Source organism: Mesoplodon mirus (assembly GCF_964341445.2).
Source record: "Mesoplodon mirus genome assembly, chromosome: 2".
Classification (NCBI taxonomy): domain Eukaryota; kingdom Metazoa; phylum Chordata; class Mammalia; order Artiodactyla; family Ziphiidae; genus Mesoplodon; species Mesoplodon mirus.
Window position 1 is genome coordinate 133,224,768 of NC_138977.1, and position 27,472 is coordinate 133,252,239.

Genomic DNA, 27,472 nt, shown 5'->3' on the forward strand with positions numbered 1-27,472 from the left:
AAGCTACTGGAATCTCAAACTTAACACCTCTAACTCTGAATGGTTTTCTCTAAAATACCATGCTGTTTGTACCAGCCTTCACCATTAAATACAAATCATCAATATCCATACTGTCACTCAAGCCAAATATCTCAGTTGTGGTCTTAATTATTAGAAGAGAAAAATTGCACTGGGCCAATTTTACAGGCAGGGAAGACTTTATTCAAGTCTATTGTAGGGAAAATAGGTTGAACTCAACTCTGTTGAAACAAATAGTCAGAAGGTTTTCAAGCCCTGGGATCAGCTAGTGAAAAGGCATTAGAAGAAGCTGATTGGAAGTTGCTCAATAGGACTAGGCCATCTGTGTTTGCTAATTAGTACTTATCCGAGTTAGGCTCCTACCTTCCCACAAACACAGGGAGAGAGGGACACTATTCTTCTTGATGTTTACATTTCAAAGGCATGACTCCCAGGTCCTTGGAAAAGACCTTCCTAGGTAATAGAAGATGTGTATATCAAAGATGGAGAGAGAGAGAATTTATAATTGCAAGTTTTCTAAAGTAAATTCTCTAAGAAAAGGGGCTTTAGGGGCCCGTTGTCAGGAAGAAACCTGTCTAAAGACTAGTCAAGCTGAGGGGAACGCTAAGGTCTTCTTGGTCATTATCTTCTTTCACTTCAGCCTTTAATCCATTATCATATCCTGTTCACTCTATTTCAAAAAGTTACATATTGTTGAATTCTCTATAAATCTCTCCTTAAAATGCTTAGTCGAAACTATCATAATTCTACTTTGAGACAATAGCCTCCAACTCTTCCTGTCCCCATCGCCCTATCTTTACAATCCATACTCAATGCAGCATCATTTACAACATATAATGATCATGCTATTCCCCTACGTGAAAATTTATACTTCAGTCCCACTGATCACAAAGTAGAAATCAATCACTTTGCTGTGGATTACAATGTCCTGCTTTAACACACCCTTTTCTCTTTTCTCACCCGTTGCTTGACCGTTCAAGCCTTCCTAGTCTTAAACACACAAACTCACAACTGTCTTAAGATCTTGGCTCTAGTTGTACCTACTTCCTTTCCTCTGATCTTAGCATGCATGGTTGGTCCCTCCTTGTCATTCAGAGCTCAATTAGAATGTTGTTTTCTCAAAAGCCATTCTCTGACTATCTGATATTTAATAGCCAATTAGTAGTTTGGATCATTTTTATTGTATAACCATATTTGAGTAATCTTCATAGCATTGTTTTATTTTAAACCAATGTTGTTTTTCTTTAAAACAATAAATTTTAAAGCATATATATTTTCTTTTAAAGAGTATATTCTGCTTTTCCTCACTATAATGGATTCTTGATAAGAGAAGGAATTTTGTGGGTCCTGATCATTGTTAAATCCACGTCACAAAACAAACAAGGAAACAAACGTACCCTGCCATGGTTGCTACAATTAAATATTTGTTAAAAAGGTAAATAAAAATAAATATGTAAACTATTTTAATATTTTGACTCAGGTCTAATCTTTAACATGAATGAAGCTGGAAAGAGAGGTATTAAGTATTCAAGGTAAACCATATAGCAGAGCCAGTATAGATGAGGGTCTTTTGATGCCCAGTCCAGAATTATCTATTTATAGACAGTGTTGTTCTGTGGCCTATTTTGATGATTTAAAGGCCAATTAAAAAAAAGGTTTCTCCTCTTGGGATGTCCTCAAACCTGAAACTCTCCTTTTTGGAATGACTTCTTCCTTAATCAGATATTGTTCTCTCAGTAGGGACAATATTAGTGTAAGGGTAATGACTTACATTAACACATTAGCGGGAACTGATTTATCTGGTTAATGCACAGCAAAGATCCTAAAGGAAAAAGTGCCAGAGAAGTTTTGTTGATGTAATATTTCCTAGGAGGTAAAATGCTGCAGTGGAGGTAAAGAGAAGGCTTATATTGTGAAGCCTCTCAGGAAATCTGAGGTTCTGAATCTGAAAAGGAACATCTCCATGTAAACACTGACAGAAAAACTAGAGGCAAATTACTCCCTCTTTATTTAACCTGATCCTGGATACCGTGGTATCTGATTTACATTTAATATAATAATAAATAGTAGTAATTATAATAAGAACTGCCATTTTCAAGCATCTCTTATTAGCTAGTCATTATGTAATTAGTGTAGTTTCTTAAATGTGTGCTTTCAGCCACATAGTGAGAAAATGTTATTTTAAGTATAAGAAATACAAGAATGAGTACAGAGAGTAAACAACTGTGCAAAATAATCCCATTACACTAGTGGTGGATTTATATTTTAATCTAAGTCCTTCTGACCTAATATGGCTTTATATAAAAGTACATATTATTTCACTTTTTAAAAATAGTATTTCTCATCATTTTAAGGCACTATTTGGTTTACTTCTTGGTGTCTGGATGATCTAAGGAAGTACAGCTTAATGCCGTGATACCCATGTGTAGTAAGCAAGAGAGTGAATTTCAAAATAAGACATCCTTAGATTCATATTGACATCTAAAATATACTTATCAGCTATGGGTTCAACTTATTTAAATTCCCTTTACTTCATTTACTAATACTAAAAAATTTGGATATTTTGCACACAAAAGGATTTATTCAAGAACTAGATGAACATTACTTAGCTAGAGCCCACATGTGTTCAGTAATTGGTAGTTTATTGTTAATACTCTTTGTAATAAAAAAAAAACCCTGGTTACATGATATAATATATCACAAACTTATAAAACATGCTAGGCATTACTTGACTTCAAAATATAGACGGTATATCATTTCTTTCACAAACACTTTTAAGAGTTCATACAAATATTGAGGACATTATGAAATAATGAACTTGGAAGTCAGAAAAGTATAATAGAAAAATACCTTTGTTTTAATCACAATTTCTTATATTTTTACCCAAGATAAATAATTATTAATTGATGCTACTCAGTTTTTAAGCAACCATAGGATCGTATTGGTTCTATATAGAGAAAGTCCATATTTTAGGGACAATGCCTATGCTGTAATGATTGCAAAATTTTTAATACCACTCCTGTTAAAATTTACAAGCTGCATACTTTTTTCCAAGGCACTTATTTTCCACTTACCTGTACAAAGGGTGAAATAAACTGGAGTCAGTAAAGTGTAGTAGTGAAGTGATTAAAAAGCTAAAATTTTTAGTTTCAAATCCTAGTTTTTCCAGGTTTTAAAAACCAATTTTACCCATGCTGACTATGATAATTGGGAATATTACTACACTACTCATTTTCTTCAACTGTATATTCGTATAAAAGGTTCCAGGAGTTAAACGAGATAAGGTATGTTAAAAACCTTGCATATTGGTTTGCAGTAAGCTAAGCACAATAAATATGAATTATTAAATAATTATTAAATTGCTATTAATTATTAAATTTTTAAAATTCTAAGTTTCTATATCATCCTCTTTTAAAACTCTATTTTCAAATACACTTTCTTAAAATAAGTTTGGAATACCTAAGTCCATTTATGTGTACTTAGTTTTATCACAGGCATATGTTGATACCATTGGATGCAACTGGATTCTTATCTCTTATTTTTAGAAGATTTAATTACAACATTGGCTGACAACCTCTTCTAATTGCAATTTCACATAATTGAATGAAGCTAACTGAAGCATGTCAGCACGTCGGCTAATATAAAGAAGTGGAGACCCCATGGACAATTAAGTCAAAGGAATTCAAAGTGGCATTATTTTATTAATTAAAATCTGAATTATTTTCTTACTAACAAGTATAAAATTAAGCTACATTTGGGATTGTTTTTGTCCCATAAAAATATATCTCAAAATAATGTTCATGTAATGTAGTAGATTTAACTTTCAGATCTCCTACATACTTTCTGTATAATCATTAAATTAATTTGATTACTATTGGTATTCAAGAATAAATGGTTTATGATTGACATATAAAAAAGTAGGCTGAGCACATGTTTGCAATCTAAAATGATACAGTCTTAGGGGATATGGGGATACATGTATACGTATGGCTGATTCACTTTGTGATACAGCAGAAACTAACAAACCATTGTAAAGCAATTATACTCCAATAAACATGTTAAAAAATAATAAAATAAAAAAAAATAAAATGATACAGTCTTGGCATGACTTCTGCCCCACCCCAGATACAAATATATGTTGCTATCTACACGTATTTCTCAATAAAATATTTTCAAAACAATATTCAAGAGTTGTTATATAAATGTACTAATTAAATTTTACTTTCTGTAATACATTTCTAACATACCTCTGAATAATAATTGGTGAGAGCAATCTTAAGTGTTGGCATCTGAATTCTTTCATTTCCAATGAGAAATCTCAGATTATTGAAATGTGAATATAGTCTCAGAGAAAGGAGGCAGGGATGTTTTATATACCACTGCATTATAAAATCATTCTCTAGTAAGTCATTATTTTTTCATAGGCTTAGTTAACATAGTCTTTATCCCTGTTGGTTACAAATATAATCTCTCTCAATTAATAGAGCTGATAGGTTTTAAATTGTCTCACCAAATTCTATTGCAAGTTATCTTTGTTTTTTGTTTTTTTTTTTATCTGTCAGGAGAAAAAGAAATCCCTGGAGAGATGTTAGTTCATTTTATGCTTTATAGGTGGTGAACTGAGAATCATTCACATTATATATATGTCAGACAAGTTTTGAATTATATTTGTCCATTCTGAAGTTTCTTCTTGTTGTTGTTTTTTTTTTAAATCAAAGACTTGAATTGACCTTTGTGTATGAATAACAAGTGATTTTAAGAATGAGCGTGGGGACTTCCCTGGTGGTGCAGTGATTAAGAATCTGCCTGCCGATGCAGGAGACACGAGTTCGAGCCCTGATCTGGAAATATTCTCCCTTTCCACGGAGTAGCTAAGCCTGTGCACCACAACTACTAAGCCTGCACTCTAAAGCCTGCAAGCCACAATTACTGAAGCGCACGTACCTAGAGCCCATGCTCCTCAACAAAGAGAAGCCACTGCAATGAGGAGCCCGTGCACCACAACGAAGAGTAGTCCCCACTTGCCAAAGCCCACACAACAACAAAGACCCAACGGGGTCAAAAATAAATTAATTAATTAATTTAAAAAAAAAAAAGAATGAGTGTGAAGCAACATAGGTCATTTGAAAGTAAAGCCTAGGGTTAGAAATGAGGTGTTTGAGGCTAATTAATCAGGAAGTGAGTTAGAGAGAGGTAACATTTTCCAAACACGATGTCACCAGAATGATAAAGTTGTCTGCCAGTTTCCCACCTTTATCTGAGATAGAGTCACTCAATATTAATTGCTTCAGTTTACCACCTGCCATAAAAATTTATTTGAGGAAAATGCCCCTCAGCTTCTTTCAAAGATTATTTGTCTTTTTACAATTTTAAATACAGCATTTGAAAAGAAATAGAAGAGAGTTTATCCTGTAGGGATCATTAAGCTGACAAAAGTCTTTAAAGCCAGAATGCAGAAAAATGAGAGAGTTTGAGGCATTATTCTAGTCCCATCTAGGAAACTGCATTGCTATTTAAGAACTAAGGTAGAAGTCTAGATCAAAAGTCACATACTACTATGGAGAGATTAGAAGAAATATGATGCACAGTTAGCATGTCAACAACTGAGATATACCTAGGTGCAAATGGGCACTAAATCTATGTTATATGACTCTAAATTAGTATGTCAAAGGAACTCACAAGTACTATGATTCCAATTCACTGGGGCTGAGTAAAAGGATGCTATTATTTGCTTATAATGAAAAAAAATGAAAAATAATAAAAAATATTTTGTGCATGCCATAAAATGACTACTAAATCTAGAATTCCAAACAACTCTAATTAATTGGATGTTAATAAAGATCAAATGTGTTGCTTACAAAATAGGCTTTGTGTCTCTTGATCACGGTTATAACAAATTCCAATAATATTTGATAAATGTTTTTGAACATCTATAATCCTCCTTGGAAATAAGGTAACTAAACAAACAAACGTGCCCTGAAGATCCTAATGGAGCTGACTAATGGAGAGCATTGGGTGTGAATTGTGTTCCCAAAAGATTCATATATTGAAATCTTAATCCCCTGGTAGCTTAGAACATGACCTTAATTGGAGATATTTAGGTTCTTTACAGAGGTATTCAAGTTAAAGTGAGGTTATTAGGGTGAAGCCTAAACCTATGTGATTGGTGTCCCTATAAAAAGACATCATTTAGAGACAGGTATATAAGAACACCATGTGAACATGAAGACAATGAGAGATCTGGAAGAGATCCTTTGCCAAACAGCCCTCAGAAAGAACCAAATCCTATCAACACCTTGATGTTGGAATTCTAATCACAAGAAATATGGGACAAAATTAATTTCTGTTGTTGAAACCAACACAAGTTGTTCATGGTACTTTGTTATTCAGCCCCAGCAAACTAATAGAGAAAATGAATATTGAAATACAAAATAATGAAATATGTTGTATACAAGATGATACTAATTTAATTATAGATTGCATCACTTAATATATCTTGATCCCCATCTTATAAATTTCCCTCCAGTTTTTTTTTACTCATGTTTTTTGTTTTTTTGTTTTTGATTTTATTTATTTATTTTTTGGCTGCATTGTGTCTTTGTTGCTGCACGTGGGCTTTCTCTAGCTGTGGTGAGTGGGGACTACTCTTCGTTTTGGTGAGTAGGCTTCTCATTGCTGTGTCTTCTCTTGTTGCAGAGCACAGGCTCTAGGCGTGCAGGCTTCAGTAGTTGTGGCACATGGGCTCAGCAGTCGTGCTGCGTGGGCTCAGTAGTCGCAGCGCATGGGCTCAGTAGTTGTGGCTTGTGGGCTTAGTTGCTCTGCGGCACAAGGGATCTGCCGGGACCAGGGCTAGAACCCATGTCCCCTGCATTGGCAGGTGGATTCTTAACCACTGCACCAAGAGGGAAGTTCCAATTTCTCTCCAGTTTTTGAAGGACAGATAAAATATCAGAGCTCTCCTCAAATTATTTTAAATATTTTGATATTCTTTCCCCCTCTACTATTTGTACCTCTCTAATGGACCTCATTGTTATTTGCAATAGTCATGTTTCTACACCATTTTTTTCATCAGAAGTTTGTAAATCGCTGAAGGCATAAACCATGTGTAATGGCATCTTTTAATCTTCCTCTGATTTTAGTAGGCATTAACATAATAGAAAATTTAATATTTGCCTAATAAATGTCTTTGCTCTTACCACTGCAGCAGACCTCTTTTTTTTCAGTTACACCCCCATATCACCATAAGAGAACATCTCTATTCATATAATGTTTGTTTTGTTTATATCTTCTTAAGATATAAAGTTATTTTAAATGCTATTTAATATGTCTTCAGGGCTTCCCTGGTGGTGCAGTGGTTGAGAGTCCGCCTGCCGATGCAGGGGAAACGGGTTCATGCCCCGGTCCGGGAAGATCCCACATGCCGCGGAGCGGCTGGGCCCGTGAGCCATGGCTGCTGAGCCTGTGCGTCTGGAGCCTGTGCTCTTCAATGGGAGAGGCCACAAGAGTGAGAGGCCCTCATTCCGCAAAAAAAAAAAAAAAAAAAAAAGTCTTCAAAATGCCGAATCATGATTTCAATAAAATGTAAAAGCTTTGACTTTTATTTATAGAAGCTATAAATTATCCTCCAGATGCATTAATTTACTTGTACCTACTGTAATACCATGCTTTCCACATGGTTAAATTTAAAGTAGATAATACAAGGTCCCTCTCTATGTATTTTAATCAACATATGTATGGCAGACACTATTGGCTGCTTAAATATACCAGTTCATGCTCCTCTTTTATTTTTTAACAAGACCTGAATTTGGTTCAGGAATCAGGCAATAGCTCTGTAATCCACAATAGTGAATATTTATCTGAGTTAACTGTATTCTACTAACTTTACAGAAATGCTTGTATTTATTCAGCAGTTCACTCAACAAGAATTTATTGCACATTTAACTATGTGCTTGGCACAGGGAAATAGTAGATAGCACTGCCCTTCTGGAGCTTACATTTTACTACCACAATTAAGTATCCCATATCTTTATGATGGATGCTCTTTTTTGTATATGTATTGAGACAAAAGTTAGAAAATTGAGGGGAACACAGATGAAGAAAAACTACCTTTGAAAAAGTTACTATTTATGTTAGTACTCTGTCTTGTTCAGATCTAGGATTAAGACTATAACTAGTTGTATATCTCCTGGATATAATTTGTTGATTAATAACATGTACTTATTAAGAGAATAAAAATAATAACAGTAAAAACTAAACACAATTGTGTATACTATTTAAAAGCCAGGAACTGTCAATATTACAGTTTTAAAACACAGGGAAGTTCAGAAACTATGAGTGACAAAATATTTTAGTCAATGCCTACTTTAAAACATGCAAGTTCTATGTAATTTAGGTAAAGTTTTGCTGGTTTTCTTTATGTTTTGAAAATCTAACTTTTAAAATGTTTAAATAAATTTATCTTTAAATATATTAACTTAAGATATACTTAGACTATTACATACTTATTTACTACCTAAATTATTTTTATATGTCTTTCAGATTGTCTGTTAAATCTTTAAGTTACTCCCTATTTATGGGCAACTGACACTACTGAATTATACAAGAGAAAAAGTATATAAAACAAGCAGCTGAGATAATCTTATTTTAAAAGGAGACTGTATTTATTCAGGGCAGACTAGACTTTGAAACTCTGAGTTTTATCAATTACCTTGTCTGCAATTTGTGCAAATCATATTATAAGAAAACCAGTAGCAATAATTTTTTTTTTTGCACTACACGGGCCTCTCACTGTTGTGGTCTCTCCTTTTGTGGACACAGGCTCCGGACGCGCAGGCTCAGCAGCCATGGCTCACGGGCCCAGCTGCTCCACGGCATGTGGGATCTTCCCGGACCAGGGCACGAATCCGTGTCCCCTGCATTGGCAGGCGGACTCTCAACCACTGCGCCACCAGGGAAGCCAAGTAGCAATAATTTTTATACAAGTATTATACTTGAAAATTGCTTCATAAAATTAAAGATCTGTTCACACAATTCAAATTAAGTAGACAACCATCTTTTTACATGTATTTAAAATTATCTCTATGTTCTATGTATTATTTTCCTGTATTCCAAGTGCACAGATTAAATTGCAAATAGCTTTTGTGTAATTTTACAATAATCTTGACATAAAACATGTGGAACTGGGTCTAAACCTTAAGTAACAAAAATGAATTTAAGGCTAATGAAAAAAGCAAGTTGTAAAATGCAAATATTCTTTTAAAGATCTTCTGTACCCACATATGTACCCTGTTCAAAATTATCTAAGTCATCTATATGAAATCCTATTACAAAATGAGTTCTTATCTTTCCCACACCACTGAAAATAGTTATTCTTTTATCATTAATGATACCCTAATTTTTACATAAAATTAACAGTTATCTGACTTATTTATAGTACAGTTCGGTATTGGTTATTCCTATTTTTGTGTGTGTGTGTGTGGTACACGGGCCTCTCACCGCTGCGACCTCTCCCACTGCAGAGCACATGCTCCGGACGCGCAGGCCCAGCGGATGTGGCTCACGGGCCCAGCCGCTCTGTGGCATGTGGGATCCTCCTGGACCGGGGCATGAACCCACGTCCCCTGCATCAGCAGGCGGAATCCCAACCACTGTGCCACCAGGGAAGCCCTATTCCAATTTTTTGAAAGTATTTTTTTGACTTTTGTGATATCATTCTCATCTAGTTCTCCCCTCATTTTCTAATAATTATTTTGAGCTGCTTCACTGTTTCCTTTCCCTCATCACCTAGAATCACATAGTTAATAAATGAGAAAATGGGAATACAAATGTTATATCATAACCAGGTGACATTGCCATAATAAACAGCTATCACATCTGTCTCCTATCATAGTTGCCATCACATTAATGCAAGTCATTCATTTATTTATTTAAAAAGTAGACAGCAAGTACCTACTGTGTACCAGACACTTTCTTGGTGTTACAGATATATCAATGAACTATGCAGACAAAAATCCTTACACATCTGGAATTTATATTCCAGCAGGAGGAAAGACCACGAATAATAAACATAGTAAGAGGTAAACTATATTGCATGGTAGAGATGTTTTGTGTGTATGGCAAGGAGAATCAGGAATGATTGGAAAAGAATTACAATCTAAGTTTAATGGTCAGGATAGGCCTCTGTGAGATGATTGACACTTGAGAAAAGAAGAATGTGAGAAAGTTAATATGAAGTTATCTGATACAAGAACATTCCAAACATCAGGAAGAGTTTGAAAGAGCCCTAAAACTAAAGGGTCTCTGATGTGCTGAAGAAAGAACATAGAGGTCAGTGTGCTGAGAAGGGAGTGAGCAAAAAGTTCATAGAGTTTGAGGGTTAGTTATGTAGGACCTAGGAGGCCACTGCAAAACTGAATTTTACTCTGAATGAAATAGAAAGTCTTTGAAGGATTTTGAGTACGTGTAAATAACATTCTTAATGAATCATTTTGACTACCATGCTGTGAGAAAACAATATAGAAGAGCAAGGATGGAGGCAGGTAGACTACTAAGTGGGCTCTTTAATCAAAATGAATTGTTGCTGCTGAGAAGAGTGTAGCAGCAGTAGTGTGTGAGATGTCATCAGATTCTGGATGTATTTTGAGCATAATATCAAAGGATATGTAAATGTGGAAAAAAAGATGAGTTCAAATAATTTTTTTCTGAGAAACAAAGATGGGATCCTCATCAATGGAGAAGGAAAAACTGCATCTGGAGTAGGTTTTAGCTAGAGTGTGGGAGATGGTACCAGACTTAAGTTTTTTACATATTAACAGTAAGAGATGGCTATTCTATAACTATAAGGAAATGAAGACTAGGCGGTAGGATATATAGGGTTGGCCAAAAAGTTCGTTTGAATTTTTCTGTAAGATGTTACAGGAAAACCTGAACGGACTTTTTGGCCAACCAAAATAGAAGTCTGAATTTGAGTACAAAATGTCTAGAAAGATGTGATTTAATGCTCAAAGATGATATGAGATCGCTTTGCAAGTGTAGACAGAAAAGAGAAAGAGAGAAGAGGACTAAGTCCTAAGCCCACATCATTTCTGGATTACTCTCTTTCAAACTACTGGAAAAACTCCTAGCTCTTCTCTATGATTTTGATCTCTGACATATCTAATCTATCATACCTAATTTAATCTCTCCAGTATTAGTATAATTACTTTTCTACAAGTATTATTTCATATCTCCCACTGTGAGAGAAGAAAGTGTAAAAATTGTACCTTGATGCATAAGATGCTTAAGAGTTTAAGCCAAGCTTCTTTCTTATCCTTCCTTTTCCATATTTTGCACCATATCTCAGTCATTTTACATTCCAATCAACCAAAAGCCACACAAAATTTTCATATTCCTGTTTCTTCACGTGATATTCCATTTCAGCATGCTCTTGTTAAATGTTCATTCAATGAATTCTCACTCTTCTTTTCATTCATAATTCAAAAGTGACCACTTTTATGTAGATTTTCCTGATCTCATTATGTAAATTTGTCTTTACCTCCCCTGTACTCCTATAACACTTACATGCAGTTTCTTGGTGAAAACTTGTAAGTCTATACCCCATTATCATGAGGACTTCTTAAAGACAAATTCTATATCTCATTTAAATTTGTATACTGAGCACCTAAATAGTACACATAATATAGTAGATACGGACTGAATGAAGAGAATGAAATGTTTCAGTAAGAAAACATTAAAATTATTTGAGTGTGTATCAGTAGTCAGTTTTTAAATTGGTTACAAATATATCTGCTTTGGGGGGTACATAATGCAATAGAGAATATCATGAATACTTATTACTAGATATGTGTTCATTTTATGGAGTACTCTTTCTATATAAAAACATTTTTGTTATCCCTCTGGGTAGTGAATCAGCCAAAAGTAATCTGGGAATGTGCTTATTTTGGAAGAACTCCTTGATAACAGATGTAATATATAAGGTTAAGACTGATGGAGTGAAGAACGTTTTGTTTTAAATATCAAGAATTAAAAGAACATAAAGAAATTCAAATGAATAGACTGATTCAATATAAAAGACAAAATAACATCAGTCTATGTCAATGGAAGTCTTTAATTAAAGACTTTTATTTTTATCTAGGCCATTTCTAATATGACCAACTGAAATTTATCATTTGCTAATGGCATAAACAATAATTTCACTCTAACTAAGGATATTGTTTTCAAATTGTTTCTTGATTAACTGTGGTGGGATCATTTGAAGAGACCAAAACAATCAATTCATTTGACAAGGGCTATGAGTACTATAAAGTATTTGACCACGCATTCTGATATTTTCAAAATTGTAGAAGGATATAATAGTGTTGCAAGGACCTGAAATGAGTTATTTTTTAAACAATTTTATGTGCCGTGCCCTACAAACACATAAGATAATTTACCAAGAAAAAGTGGCAGTGATATATTAGACCCAGTGACGACCAATGTTCTCCAGGAATATTTTACCATTTTCTTTTTTGAGAGTGATGATTGACTTGTTATTTCATCAAATTTACTGCATGCATAAGATCAATGTTTGTTTGTTTGTTGTTTTTTAAGTTTTAATAAGTAGCCAAATACTGGCTGATTATTTTTCAAACTCTCAGGCAGATCTTATCACTTCCTTTTCCTTCCCTCTCCCTCTCCCTCTCTTCTTCCCTCCCTGCCTCCTTTCCCTTCCTTCCTTCCTTCCTCCTTTCCATCCATCTTACATTCCTTCCATCACTCATTTCATCAAATACATACTGAACATACAACTTAGTATTCTGTTGGGTGGGTATATAAATGAAATGAATGACACAGTTCTGTCTTGCTGAGATTATGATATGGTTAAAAATAAGGCATGATTATAAAAAAAAAAATTAAAGCAAGACAAAAGTCATGGGACTTCCCTGATGGTGCAGTGGTTAAGAATCTGCCTATCAATGCAAGGGACACGGGTTCGAGCCCTGGTCCAGGAAGATTCCACATGCTACGGAGCAATTAAGCCCATGTGCCACAACTACTGAGCCTGCACTCTAGAGCCCGTGAGCCACAACTACTGAAGCCTGCTCCCCTAGAGGCCGTGCTCTGCAACAAGAGAAACCACCACAATGAGAAGCCCGCGCACTGAAACGAAGAATAGCCCCCGCTCGCCGCAACTACAGAAAGCCTGCGCCCAGCAACGAAGACCCAACACAGCCAAAAAAATTTTAAAAAAAATTTAAAAAAGGAGAAAAGTCATATGATTCAGTACATAACAAGGGACACAAGACAAAAATATTTAAAGTGCTATAAATTTCTGTGAATGGAGAGATCTCTGTAGGATTAATTAGCCTGGAAAGTCTTTGTGGAAGATACAAAGATTGCAGAGGCTCTTGAATAATGGCAGGGTTTCTATAAAATATACGAGGCAAAGGAAACTTGGAAGGTTTTAGGATATACAATCTTAAGGTATTGGGGATTAATCAAGAAGGATTTACTAAAATTCCTTCATTGGACCACAGCAGTAATTCAAGTGTGAAGTAAGAGTGGAGTCTCTGAAGGGATAAAAGTCTGATTACTCATGATAAGTAGATTACATAAAATAAAGGCAACAGATTTGAAGAATTTTGACATAAAGCTGAGGGCAAAAGTGTCCAGGAAAAGCTTTTTTTTTTTCCCCTAAAGTGAGTAAAATCAAAGTTTGAAGAGAAAGGGGATAATACATATCTTTCATTTGAGAATAAAAGATGTTGGAGGAGAATGAGGTAAATAAGAGAGCAAGTTTTTTGTTACTGTTGTGTAATTTTTTAATAGTTCAAGAATGTGTAGAGTTGGAGACAACATTCAAAATGGGCTTTCCAAAGAAGAAATTAAAGAAAGATCAATTAGGTAATAAATATCACATCCTAGCATAAAGATGTTTTTCAATTTTGTGACATTTTAAAGTTTTATTTAATTACATCTGAGTCTTTGAAATCGGGTTTCCTAATTTAACTTGTCATGTTTTTACTTCCTTTGAATCTATTTACTATGTGTGTCTCATTGTCTAAAATATCTAGTACTTAAGTTAACCTAAGTTAACTGATCCCTAAAATATGCTTAACTGAAGTTTTAGTCTCTAATGTACTATTGCTTTGGTATTACTGTTTGCAGTTCAATTAAAATCAATTAAGCTCATCTCAAAATGAAAGAAAATTTTATCTTGCACTATCATATCAGAAAACCAAATATGTAGAATTTACCTCACAATGGTGATCAAGGCAGAACAACAAAAAACAGACTAGAATCACATGTGTAGAAATGATGTTCTACTTAGAAGACTAAAGAAACAAAAGTATGTACTTGTGTATAATCATAAGGTACAACCATACCCCTCTGTAATTATTTTATTCTTTCCTTTAGATATTAATTTTGGAAATTTACAATATTTTTGACTTTTTCCATCCACTGACAATGTATGTTTATGAATGAGGTACAAATCCTAAAGTATATCTTCTCAGGCTTTCAAAGTGATTTGAGAAGGAAGAGTAATGCCTACAGTAGATACGTCTGTGACCAAAAACTCTGTCTCAGGTATTTGAATACCATTACACCAAGATTTAGATTCCTTTTCCTACCTATTTCTGTGTAAATAGCTTAATAATGTACTATGTATGCATTTCTTCCTATAGGGCCCAATATCTTTTTTGTGTGTGTGTGTGGTATGTGGGCCTCCCGCTGTTGTGGCCTCTCCTGTTGCAGAGCACAGGCTCCAGACATGCAGGCTCAGCGGCCATGGCTCATGGGCCTAGCCGCTCCGCAGCAGGTGGGATCTTCCCGGACTGGGGCACAAACCCGTGTCCCCTGCATCAGCAGGCAGACTCTCAACCACTGCGCCACCAGGGAAGCCTGGGCCCAATATCTTTTTAAAAACATTCTCCAAAGTAATTCAAAATCGATACTAAGTTCCATCCATTATATCCCTTATTAGGCCATCCAAATGTTTTTGTTGGCATTAATTGAAATATCTTCTAAATTGATTTCTTTCCTTTAGATAGTGATAGGTTTCTTAAGCATTTGCTTTGTTTCTTAAGACTTAATTTATTCAGTTACTTAACTTTTAACGTTATTATACGTAATAATTCATTAGGTTAATAGTACACTGTTGCTTTCTTTTGTCAATGATTCGCCTTTCTTTTTATCATAATGTTAATCAAATTTAGTTGGCTTGCAGCATATTGAATACTTGTTTTTTTCTATGTACACTTTACATAATATAAACACTTCACAGAGAATTACTATTGTGCATACACTTTCAGCTACATTTGGCATCCGCTAAATAAAATAGTTGATGCTAAAGTTCAAAAAAGATAGTGATCATTCTTTCACAGATTCACTCTTAACTTCCTTTAGACTAACAAAGTCATATTCAGTATTCATTCATGAAAAAAGTATAAAGCATATTCTGAACATCTATCATGATATTTTTAACATTAAAATATTATCTATTTCTTCAAAGTTACAAATTAAAAATTTTAATTTCTAACAGTAACCTACAAAAATACAATAGAAGTATTTGGCTGAGATTTTAAACAGATTTAAACACATGTAATCATATTGTATTCAGAAAGGTACTTAATAATGCAATTATCAGTATCATATTCCTGATATAATTTACATGTTAATACTTAATCAGAAGTTGGAGTGTTAATTTCCTAAACAACAAAAAATATCTCATTATTAGTTACAGAAATAAATTTTTCTCTAAAACAAATACTCTAACATCTTAAGATTTTCAACACACTGAACTATAAGGGTTACTCCTACTGCCGCTCACTGGCCCAATCCCTGAAAAAACTGATAACCAAGCATATATTCATCTCAGTTAGATTAAATAATGCTCTCTGAGAAAACTGTCAAAAGAAACCAAATCCCTTTTTAAAAAAAAAGGTGTCTAGGGGGGCGAAGAAGCACATGAAAAGATGCTCAACATCACTAATTATTAGAGAAATACAAATCAAAACTACAATGAGGTATCACCTCACACAGTATGGAGGCTCCTTAAAAATCTAAAAATAGAGCTACCATGTGATCCAGCAATCCTACTCCTGGGCATATGTCCAGAGAAAACCATAATTCAAAAAGATACATGCACCCCGATGTTCATTACAGTGCTATTTACAATAACCAAGACATGGAAGCAACCTAAATGTCCATTGACAGAGCAATGGATAAAGAAGATGAGGTACATATATACAATGGAATATTACTCTGTCATAAAAAAGAATGAAATAATGCCATTTGCAGCAACATGGATGGACCTAGAGATAGTCTTACTGAGTGGAGTAAGTCAAACAGAGAAAGATAAATATCATGTGATATTGCTTATATGTGAAATCTTAAAAAAAGGTGCATATTAACTTATATACAAAACAGAGATAGAGTCATAGATGTAAAAAACAAATTTATGGTTACCAGGGGGGAAAGGAGGGGAAGGATAAACTGAGAGATTGGGATTGACATATACACACTACCATATGTAAAACAGATGACTAATAAGGACCTATTGTATAGCACAGGGAACTCTACTCAGTACTCTGTAATGACCTATGTGGGAAAATAATCTAAAAAAGTGTGGATATATGTACATGTATAACTGATTCACTTTGCTCTACAGCAGAAACTAACATAACATTGTAAATCAACTATACTCCAATAAAAAATAATTTTTTAAGGTGTTTAGAAATCTCCAAATAAAATCTCACTGATGCCTGATCCTCTGTTAGAGACTATGTGTTTCATCAAAATACATATATTGAAGCCCCAACTCCCTGTGTGGTTATATTTGGAGATTGGGCTTCTAAGGAAATAATGAAGGTTAAATTAAGTCATAAAGGTAAGACCTGATCCTATAGGATTAGTGTCCTTATAAGAAAGAGACATCAAAGAGTGCTCGCTCTCTCTCCACATCCATGCACTGAGGAAAGGCCATGTCAGAATATAGTAAGTAGGTGGTCATCATCAAGTAAAGAAGAAAGGTCTCACCTGAAATCCAATCAGCTGGAGCCTTGATCTTGAACTTCAAGCTTCCAGAACTGTGAGAAACCAGAAATCCAATCAGCTGGAGCCTTGATCTTGAACTTCTAGCTTCCAGAACTGTGAGAAAATAAATCCCTGTTGTTTAAGTCACCCAGTTTACAGCAACTTTTTATGGCAGTGTGAGCTGCCTAATACATCTTTTAATGGTGTGTTACCTCCACTTAATTCCTGATACATGAAATTTTTTCATCTTTTTTTTAGGGTATCACCACTGAGTACAAATCAGATTCACCAGGCGTATGAGGAGATACTCTGAAATGAAAGATGCCAAAGGAAGGTATAAAAGTAATTTTGAAGAAAGAGAACAATGTAGGGGACATGACAAAAGCATAATATTAAAATTAAACAATAATTGCTATCTTCAGAGAGATTAAAAAAGAGATAAAATGATACAATAAGAAATAAATATTCAACAATTAGAGAAATATCCTTGGAAATCAAAAACATAATAACATTTAAAGTTTGAAAGATTGAAAGGTAAAATTTAGGGAATACTCAAAAAGTAAAATAAGAACATAAATTATTTAGGTATTTTCCATGCCTTCTTGGGCTGTAACTGGGAGATACTGTTGATCAAAATAAGAGAATGAACTAAGAAAAAGCAAGATAGGGAGTTCAGAAAACAGAAGGTCAAAGACAGGAGACAGGCAGAAGTATTTCCTGGATGATGGTGATAGAAAATGCTAAAATGACATTTCTGTAGCAGGTGTTAAGAGTTCACACTTTGAGAGTGGAGGGATTCTGGAAAGTTATATCCAGTTGTGTGCTGGTGAATGTTGACCAACTTTCAAGAAAAGTAAATAAATATAAACCCCATTTTGTAGCATTTGCTGGTTTCTGTGGCATAAACACTCCTAACCAGGGCTGAAAATGTGACAACACTGACCTCTGATTTGGGAAGAGACTTGCACAATCGGTTCTCAAGAGCTTGTTTGAGCCAGCTTCAGCCACTACATATAGTCAAGGAAAAAATAATGCTGAGCAAGTAAATTATCTTACCTCTTTGACCATGAAATAAAGTTTTTTTTTTATATTCCATAGGAGTGTTTTAGGATGAATTAATTATGGACATATAGAAAACTATACAAAAGAAAGAATAAGGTAGTTAGTAACTCCAGGAAGGCCAACAAGTAAACTGACAACCCAGAGAAGAAAATGCAATATAATTATTGATTTAAGCAAAAGCTGATATAATTATGTTAGCAGGAGCACCAAAAAAAAAAAAAAAAAAAAATGAAGGTTGGAAAGTGTAAAAGTTTTAAATCTTTTTTTTTTTTTTTTTTTTCTGCGGTACGCGGGCCTCTCACTGTTGTGGCCTCTCCCGTTGCGGAGCACAGGCTCCGGACACGCAGGCTCAGTGGCCACGGCTCACGGGCCCAGCCGCTCCGCAGCATGTGGGATCTTCCCCGACCGGGGCACGAACCCATGTCCCCTGCATCGGCAGGCGGACTCTCAACCACTGCGCCACCAGGGAAGCCCCAGTTTTAAATCTTTTTAGTGAAAAAATCAATGGATAATATTCAAAATTTTAAAAATAAGAGAGAGAGAGATTTAAAGGAACACACAAAAAAGCATTATAAGAAATAGCCTGGGGGCTTCCCTGGTGGCGCAGTGGTTGAGAGTCTGCCTGCCGATGCAGGGGACACGGGTTCGAGCCCTGGTCCGGGAAGATCCCACGTGCCGCGGAGCAGCTAGACCCTTGAGCCACAACTACTGAGCCTGCGCGTCTGGAGCCTGTGCTCTGCAACGGGAGAGGCCGCGATAGTGAGAGGCCCACGCACTGCGATGAAGAGTGTTCCCCACTTGCCACAACGAGAGAAAGCCCTCGCACAGAAACAAAGACCCAACACAGCAAAAATAAATAAGTAAATTCATAATTAGATGGTTTAGAAAAAAAAAAAAAAGAAATAGCCTGAATAATTAGAAGTCAACTCTAGGCAATAAAAGGCAGGGTAAGGAATGTGTTTTCCTCTTAGAAGCCTTGTGGTCCTATTTGTGCTTTTAGTCTACATGTATTTTTGACAAAATTAAATTTAAAATTGGATAAACACTACCTAATGTGTTATTTTAAAAATAGGAATGTGTTCTGTTGTAAATAATGTTATTTCATTTTAAAGTATTACTCCAGTTTTTTTTAAAATGTATGGAAATATGGAATCAAGAATTTGGAAGAGGTAGCATATTCATTACAACTCGTGAAATGACATTGTCTAAAACATTTCTAATATGGTCATAATAACATGCAGACTTTCTGTTTAGTACTTCTGTAACCTCTGGCTCTGCTCATTCCAACCGTTATTGGTCTGCAGCTGGGAAAATAGCCTCCAGTTAAGGTGCCAATGCCCATCTTGCTTATCTCCTTTTCTTGACTCCAGCTCTCACTCCTCCCTTTCTTGGGTCAGTAGGTTCTTCTAAGACTTCTTCTAGCTATTTTCTACTGTATTTCTTAGGAAGGAAATTTATAAATTGTCTCAATGTCATTTTTCATTTGGGCTCTATGTCAATTTATCTGCTGTCATTCCTATAATTGTGAGCCATTTGAAATTCATTTTTTCCTTGTTTCCTAAGCTAATTCATCATGTTTTCCTATTTTTCTTCCTTTGTTCGTTTCCATCAGTTTTTGAGATTAGTTTTGGGAATAAAGGGACTGTTAATGTCTCATAATTCCTATTGGTTTTACGTTGGTCTATAATAAGTAAGAAAAACAAACAAATACTGAAAAAATAGCAAAAAATAAAAAAAAATTATTCAAATAAAAATCTGTTGTTTTGTACAAAGCATATATTACAATAATGTAAATTACTTTATGAGCAAAATAGGGCCATATTTCAGTTCTCAAGCCCAGAGTAAATATGAAAATGCTGGCCTATATTTTGATATAGTAACAAAAGTCTCTCCAGAAACCTGTGAAAATTACAGCAAAGTCATTTGATAGTCTTTCTTTCCTATAATTTCACTTGTGTACAACTTTATTGCCCTTTTTAATATTAACTCTATATCATAGATTGTTTTCTTTTATATATACTCAGTTTCTCACATTATTCTTGAAATTTTAGATACTTTCACATATTTATGAGCAAGTTGTATTTTTCTATTTTTTAGAAAATCTGTTTTATGCCCACATTACATTAACATGTTCATCTAATTTCCTAACATTTCACTCCTGAGGTATTTTTGTTTCCACTATATGGGTTAAGCATCCAATATAACATTTTATATTTTAAAGTTTCCGGGGGAAAAATTCTTACATAAATTGTCAAATATTCATCAGAATCCATTTAAAAAATATTGATATGACAGGAGCTAAGTTTATTTATTCATTTATTCTACAAATATTACTCAAGTAGCTCCTATATGCTAATACAATTCCAGAATTTGCAATAGATTAGTGAACAAAACAGGTACACATCTTGCTCCCACCAAGTTTGCAGTTAACACAAAATTGATAAAACTTACTTATTGTATTTAAATTATATTAATGCACCCTAAATTCTTTTATTTTTTCATTTTTCAAAGTTAAAAATTTGTTGCTTTGCAACTCTGTGAGGTCTCACTAATAAAAGTTTTTTTATAGCTTAATGCTAAGAATTACTCAAGCTGTCTAATATTAATTATCACTTGAGGTAATACAATGCAACCATGTTTACTTTTCAGTTTGTGAAAATTAGCATTAGTTTTAGTATTCCAGTAAACTCAGAGGATATTTATTGCATGCTTTACTTCATTTAATGAGTCCAGTTGTGTCTCATATGCATAATATAAAAACAATTTTAGTCCAAGTGTTCTTTTTTGTCTTAACATCTTTACTGGAGGGCCAGAAAAAAAAAAAGGCATAGTGCCTTTAGTCATATTGTAAGGACCTAAAGTAACATTAAAAAACCACTTGGTAGGCATTGACATATATACTCTACCAAGTGGTTTTTTAATGTTACTTTAGGTCCTTATACAGTATGACTAAAAGCACTATGCCGTTTTTTTTCTGGCCCTCAACTCTAATGTGATAAAGGAATATTTAACTGGTTCAAGGTTTACAGTTGCCATAGATATTATTCAATACAAAATTTTAAGAAAAAAATAACCCAAGGGTTTCAAGGAAGTTCTAACTTCATTATCATACACAATGGTTTACCATTTGATATACAAATTTGACTAAATTTATCTACAATAGAACCTGTGTTTTGCCAAAGTAATGAAATTATATCTGAGCAGCTGCCATGTTCCTTAGGGAAATTTCTCTGTGGATCCAAAGTGTTCCTTGATATTATATATCACATATAAATAAATGTGTTGTACTATGAATCACAAGGACTTAGTGGCCACCATAACAGAAGTTTCTGGATCTGATATCAAGACGTAAGTCTTACTCCTGACTCTGCCCAGTAACTCAGCTTGAGGTGCTTGCCACTTTGGATCTCACATTACCATTTATAGAATGAGGTGACTAGTTAGAAAATCTCTAAAGTAATCACAATTGGCTCTAAAATCTAAGATTATACATTATGTGTGTAATATTTACATACATATTGTCATATATATTATTATACTATTTAAAATATTGTTATATATAATATATAACATATATATACTACATATACACACATATGAAAAATTAAAAGAAATGACCAAAACATTAGAAGCATAATCCAAAATGTTGGTGACTCTTCTAAGATTTTAATTAAAATATCAAAAATTATAGTTGTCAGGTAGAACTGACTCCTCAACGTCCCAGGAGACAGTATAATGTTGTGGGTAAAAGAGAATGTCTCTGGAATTAGGTTGTAACCAGATTTCTCCATGTACCAACTAATGCAGTCAGGTTGGTGTCAATAACTAGAACATAAGGTTGCTACTGGATTAGATGACTTAATATATGCAGAAGGCATACATTAATTATATTGTGTGTCTTCCTGGCACACAATAAGCATCCATAAATGCTAACCCATATTATTATTTCCATCAACATCATTGTTAAGAAAAGCTTCAGAAAGTCCTTGCAAAATTGTATATTTTTAAGAGATTTAATGTATTCTCACAACAATAGAGATTATACCTCTGTTAACCACAAGATGGAATCCACCTTCTCATCTATAAAAATTTTGTTTCCTTACTTATAGCAACTGAAATAAGAATATGTGGTAGCCTTGTTATGTGGAATGTGGCTTTCATGATTAATAAGTTTGTTTTATAATATCATTTTTTAATGTTTCTATCATTTTTCTCATATTTTAAAAGTATTTGACAATGTAAAAAATTGAGTAAAACATTTAAATGTATGCAGATTCACATATCAAAAATACGAATGATTCAACATATTTAAGATGTGTGCACTTTTCTACATGCTTATTATATGTCAATAAAAGTTTTCTTCAAAAATACTAATCTTTTCTTCATAAAATACAATATAAACTCAACATTAATAGTAATGGTAAAGCCAGGATGGAAAGCTAGTATAGTAGTAGGGGGGAGAGAATATTATTTCTTTCATATAACAAAAAAAAATTGAGCTTTATACGTGTTAATTCTCAAGTGAGAAATGTCAGAGGCAGTGAAATTTGCATGCCATTACCACAGCCTTCAAGCAGTAAAATCCCTGGAGAGTTATAGAGTTAAGTGCTTTGTTGCAGGTCTACATTCTATTTGGCAATCTCAAACGACCACTTTCTTTTCTTAAGTATATCCTTCTCATTTTCATGGTAAAGAGTCATGTAAAAAATGCCCATGTGAAAAAATAGAATTGGTTATAGGTATGACATGTGGGAGAAATATGAATATATTTAGCCCAGGCTCTGAGTCATTTAAGTCATATAATGCCCTAAAAAAGACTTCTCTCATGAAAAAGTTGAATGTACATATTTTGAACTACACAGATTGATATATTTATCTAATTGTGTTGAAGGAAAATATTTTATTAATGCAGGGTTATATATATATATACACATATATGATATAGATACATATTTAACTTTCATATATATAATACAGAAGCCTATATTAACAAATAATATATAACATATATAATATTTATTGACAATGTATTCTATTTAGAAATATAATATGATATATACACAAACATGCAAGATATATACTGCAGTAATTATATATATATACACATATATATGAAGGAAATCATGATGCATCCCTTGAAATTCTAAGGTTTTACTACTTAAAACTTGTTAAAATTGATGAGATTAACATTCTATTGTGCTTTTTACATGATTCTGTCAAATGATTGTCATGTAGTCAGTTCATGAGTATGATTAGAGAAACAAAGATTTCCTTGTTCATGAATTATGTATTATATCATTAATTATATTCCACAGGTGCTTTACATATTAACTCTTTTTAATAGCATAAAAAATGGAAATGCTTTTGATAAAGATATAAATTCAAATGAAATTATACAAAAGCAGTAACATATTTGTTTAATTGTTTTAGTTTTTCTATAGTATTCATTAGTCCAAATCGGATCATTGTAATTTTTTCCCTAAGCAATAGATCTGTCTAATGTTAACTTTTCTTAACCAGTTAACAAATATTATAGTAATTAAGTGTACAGTTTCAAAGGGAAGCTAAGCAGAATTCTACATTTGTATGATATTTATGTATGCAGGCACAAGTCACTAAGTATCACAGTTATTTACAGCAGTGCTGAGATGAACATGCCTGTTAGGGAAAATGTAACTTAAATGGTGAATCTATTGTAGAAAAGATGACTCTGTAGAGGATGTAGGAATGTAGCTTGCTGGGAAATTATTTTGCTAGTATGACACCGAGAAAGTGCACGGGATTAGAATCAGAGAAAGTTAAATTTTTATCCCTCAAGGACCATGAACTAACTTTTTGACCTTGTTCAAGTAGACTTTTTTCTCAACATCAGTTTTGCTACTGACTGCCCATCTGCCTTGATATTTAGAAGCTCAGTTTCTTCAACAATAAAGTAGGAGTAAAATGCATAAATTTCAATATTGTAGAGATTACATAATCTTAATAAAATGCTTAACTCACTACAATGTATTTATCAAAAATCCTGACTGCTATTATGGTCTTCAAGGTTCTATGTACTATGATGAATAAACATAAATAGTATTTATTAATACATCTTTTGAGAATGACCATGTCTCAGAGAGTGGCAAAAGGCAAAATAATACAGTTCCAACTTCACATGTTCATGGAGTTAATAGTCTGCTGGGAAAAACAGACAACAAAAATGAAAAGGAACCAATAATTATATACTTGGAACAAATTATAAATGTTATGCACATAACAAATAAGACATCGTAATGGACATAAATTGGGCAGAGTGCGCAACATCCTTAGATCAGATCATCAATTCTTTTCTAAGCTGTTAATAGTTAAATGGATATAAAGAGATAGATAGAGCGGTGCAAAAAGCATGATGATACGTTGGCAAAGATATGGAGAAATCGGGACTCTTGTGCACTGTTGGAGGCAGTGTAAAATGGTGCAGCCAGTATGGAAAATCATATGACAGTTCCTCAAAAAATTAAAAATAGAACTACCATATGATCCAGATATTCCACTTCTGGGTATCCAAAAGAATATTCAAAAGAATTGAAAGTAGAGTCTGGAAGAATTTTTTTTACACCCATATTCATGGCAGCATTATTCAGAAGAGCCAAAAAGTGGGATAAACCCAAGTGCCCATGGACAATGGATAAACAAATTATGACATGTACATACAATGGATTATCATTCAGCCTTAAAAAAGAAAGGAAATTTGGACACATACTACAACATGGATGAATCTTGACGACATTATGCTAAATGTAATAAGGCAGTCACAAAAAGACAAATATTATATGATTCCACTTATATGAGGCATCTAGGATAGTTAAATTTATAGAAACAGAGAGTAGAATGGTGACTGCCAGTGGCTGGGAGCAAGTGGGGAAAGAGGACTTGTTCTTTAATTGATACAGAGTTTCAGTTCTATAAGATGAAAAAGTTCTGGAGAGTTTTTGCACAACATTGTAATATATCAAACACTACTGAACTTTATACTTAAAAAATGATTCAGATGCTAAATTTTATGTCATGTGTATTTTGCCATAGTTTTAAAATAATCATGATGATGATAATTGTTAAAACAAAGGGAATGGCTTTAGTGAATATACAGAAGAGTGGGATGGGAAGAAAACAAAACAACTTAGTATTTTCTAAACATTAGAAAGCCAAAGTTTAAGAAGCTTCCATTGTTAAAGATTATCCCAGGTCTTGTGGGCCATTATTAAGAATTTTAATATCAATCAATATAAAGTAAGAATGAATTGAATGTTCCAGATCAATCAAGAACTTGGGAAGATGCCATTTGTTTCTTACTGGAACCCTGACCACCACACAAACTAGTGAAATATCAGAAGGGTGGTCTCTCTATTGAATAACCCAATATAAAATGTCAAAGGTAGTACTGTGGAAAATACGTTATGAGTTCAATAGAAGGAAAGATAATCATCACTGGCTATATATATATATATATATATATATATATATATATATATATTTTTTTTTTTTTTTTTGGTACGCGGGCCTCTCACTGTTGCGGTTTCTCCCGTTGCGGAGCACAGGATCCGGACGCACAGGCTCAGCGGCCATGACTCACGGACCGGGACACGAACCCGTGTCCCCTGCATCGGCAGGCAGACTCTCAACCACTGCGCCACCAGGGAAGCCCATCACTGGCTATATTTATAGCTTTGCTGGGCCCTCTGATAAAACCAAGAAATAACAATAATCACAGCTCCTCGTCATTATTCTTCATACTATACCCAGACTAGCTCTGTTAGGAGACCTGGGAAACAAAGACATTCAGAAAGATCAATAGAATTTGAAAGGAAGGAAGGCAAAGGAAGATGAAGGAAGGATAAAGATGAGAGGAGGAAAGGAGGGAGAGAGAGTGATGTCACATAGCAACAAGGCAAGAGGCGGAATCTAAGGGGAAATTTGGTCAAGATGATAAATAGACTTTTTAGGAAAAAAGTTTGTTTAATTTTCATTTTTAAACTGTTTGCATTGCTGCTTGGGAAATGTTCTCCAGCTTCTTAAAACCTCAGATAATCTGCCACATATACAAATGCCTTGTGCTAAGTATTTCAGAGAATAAAAATCAAGGATCAGGTTGAGTTTCTGGTCTGGCTCAGTGAGGTAACTAAGAAAATATAACAACCAGATGAGTAAGAAATGCCTGCAAAAGGGAGTTAGTTCACCAAAAACTGAAACTTCAAACCCCAGAAGATGAACCCCCTTAGGAAGTGACAACACTTTTAGGAAAGGCTCTGGATTACCCACATGATCTAAGTGAGAGTACCTGAGCCCATCTAAATCCTAGAGGGCAGTGTGACTTCAGCTGACGCCTGAATTTAAAATAAATGAATAAAAAGCAGGTCTTGAGTATTCTTGGAGTTCTATTCTGACATTCTTTTATGGAACTCACGAGAGCAGAGAGTCTGTGTAGTTCACCAATGTTTGCACATGAAATGTGCTCAATAAATATCTGTGCGATAAAGAATAAATACCAATACCACATTTATTACCAAATAATGCCACTTTCTCCATGGGTTTCTAAATTGGAAAACATTTCTTGACAAAATTTCACCCACCCACAATTTTCCCCACTTCAAATTAACACTCTGGGGAGGAGAAGCTGCTTATTATTCTCATGATGAGATTATACAACTTCAACCATTCTCCACTTCAAAAATCGCTAAGGTGTCTTATCCTTCTAATTCATCCAGATTCCTCCTCTCCTCCTTCATCCAGAGTTTTGTCTCATAAATATTCTGTTCTCCTAAAGCATCTTCTAATTTCTCCTGTTACTGTGCTTTCCTCCTGCTTTCTGTAAGAATAAATGTCATTTCTTATAAGCATCAATTAAATAAATTATAGACAAAATATCTCTGGAATTTGTTAATCTTTTCAGCTATCTCCTTATGCTGGCCCTTTATTATCTATCAAATACCTTGACAAAAATACTGTTTTAAAATTAGTCTCTAAATATTTTGTAAACAGTGCTTATATTTTATACAGTATTAATACAATAGTAAGTATTGGAGTTGGCCAAAAATTTCTTCTGATTTTCCATAAGATGTTACGAACTTTTTGGCCAATCCAATATATATATATATATATATATATATATATATATATATATATATATATTTTTTTTTTTTTGTGGTACGTGGGCCTCTCACTGTTGTGGCCTCTCCCGTTGAGGAGCACAGGCTCCAGATGCGCAGGCTCAGCGGCCATGGCTCATGGGCCCAGTCGCTCCGCGGCATGTGGGATCTTCCCGGACTGGGGCACGAACCCGTGTTCCCTGCATCGGCAGGCGGACTCTCAACCACTGCGCCACCAGGGAAGCCCAATC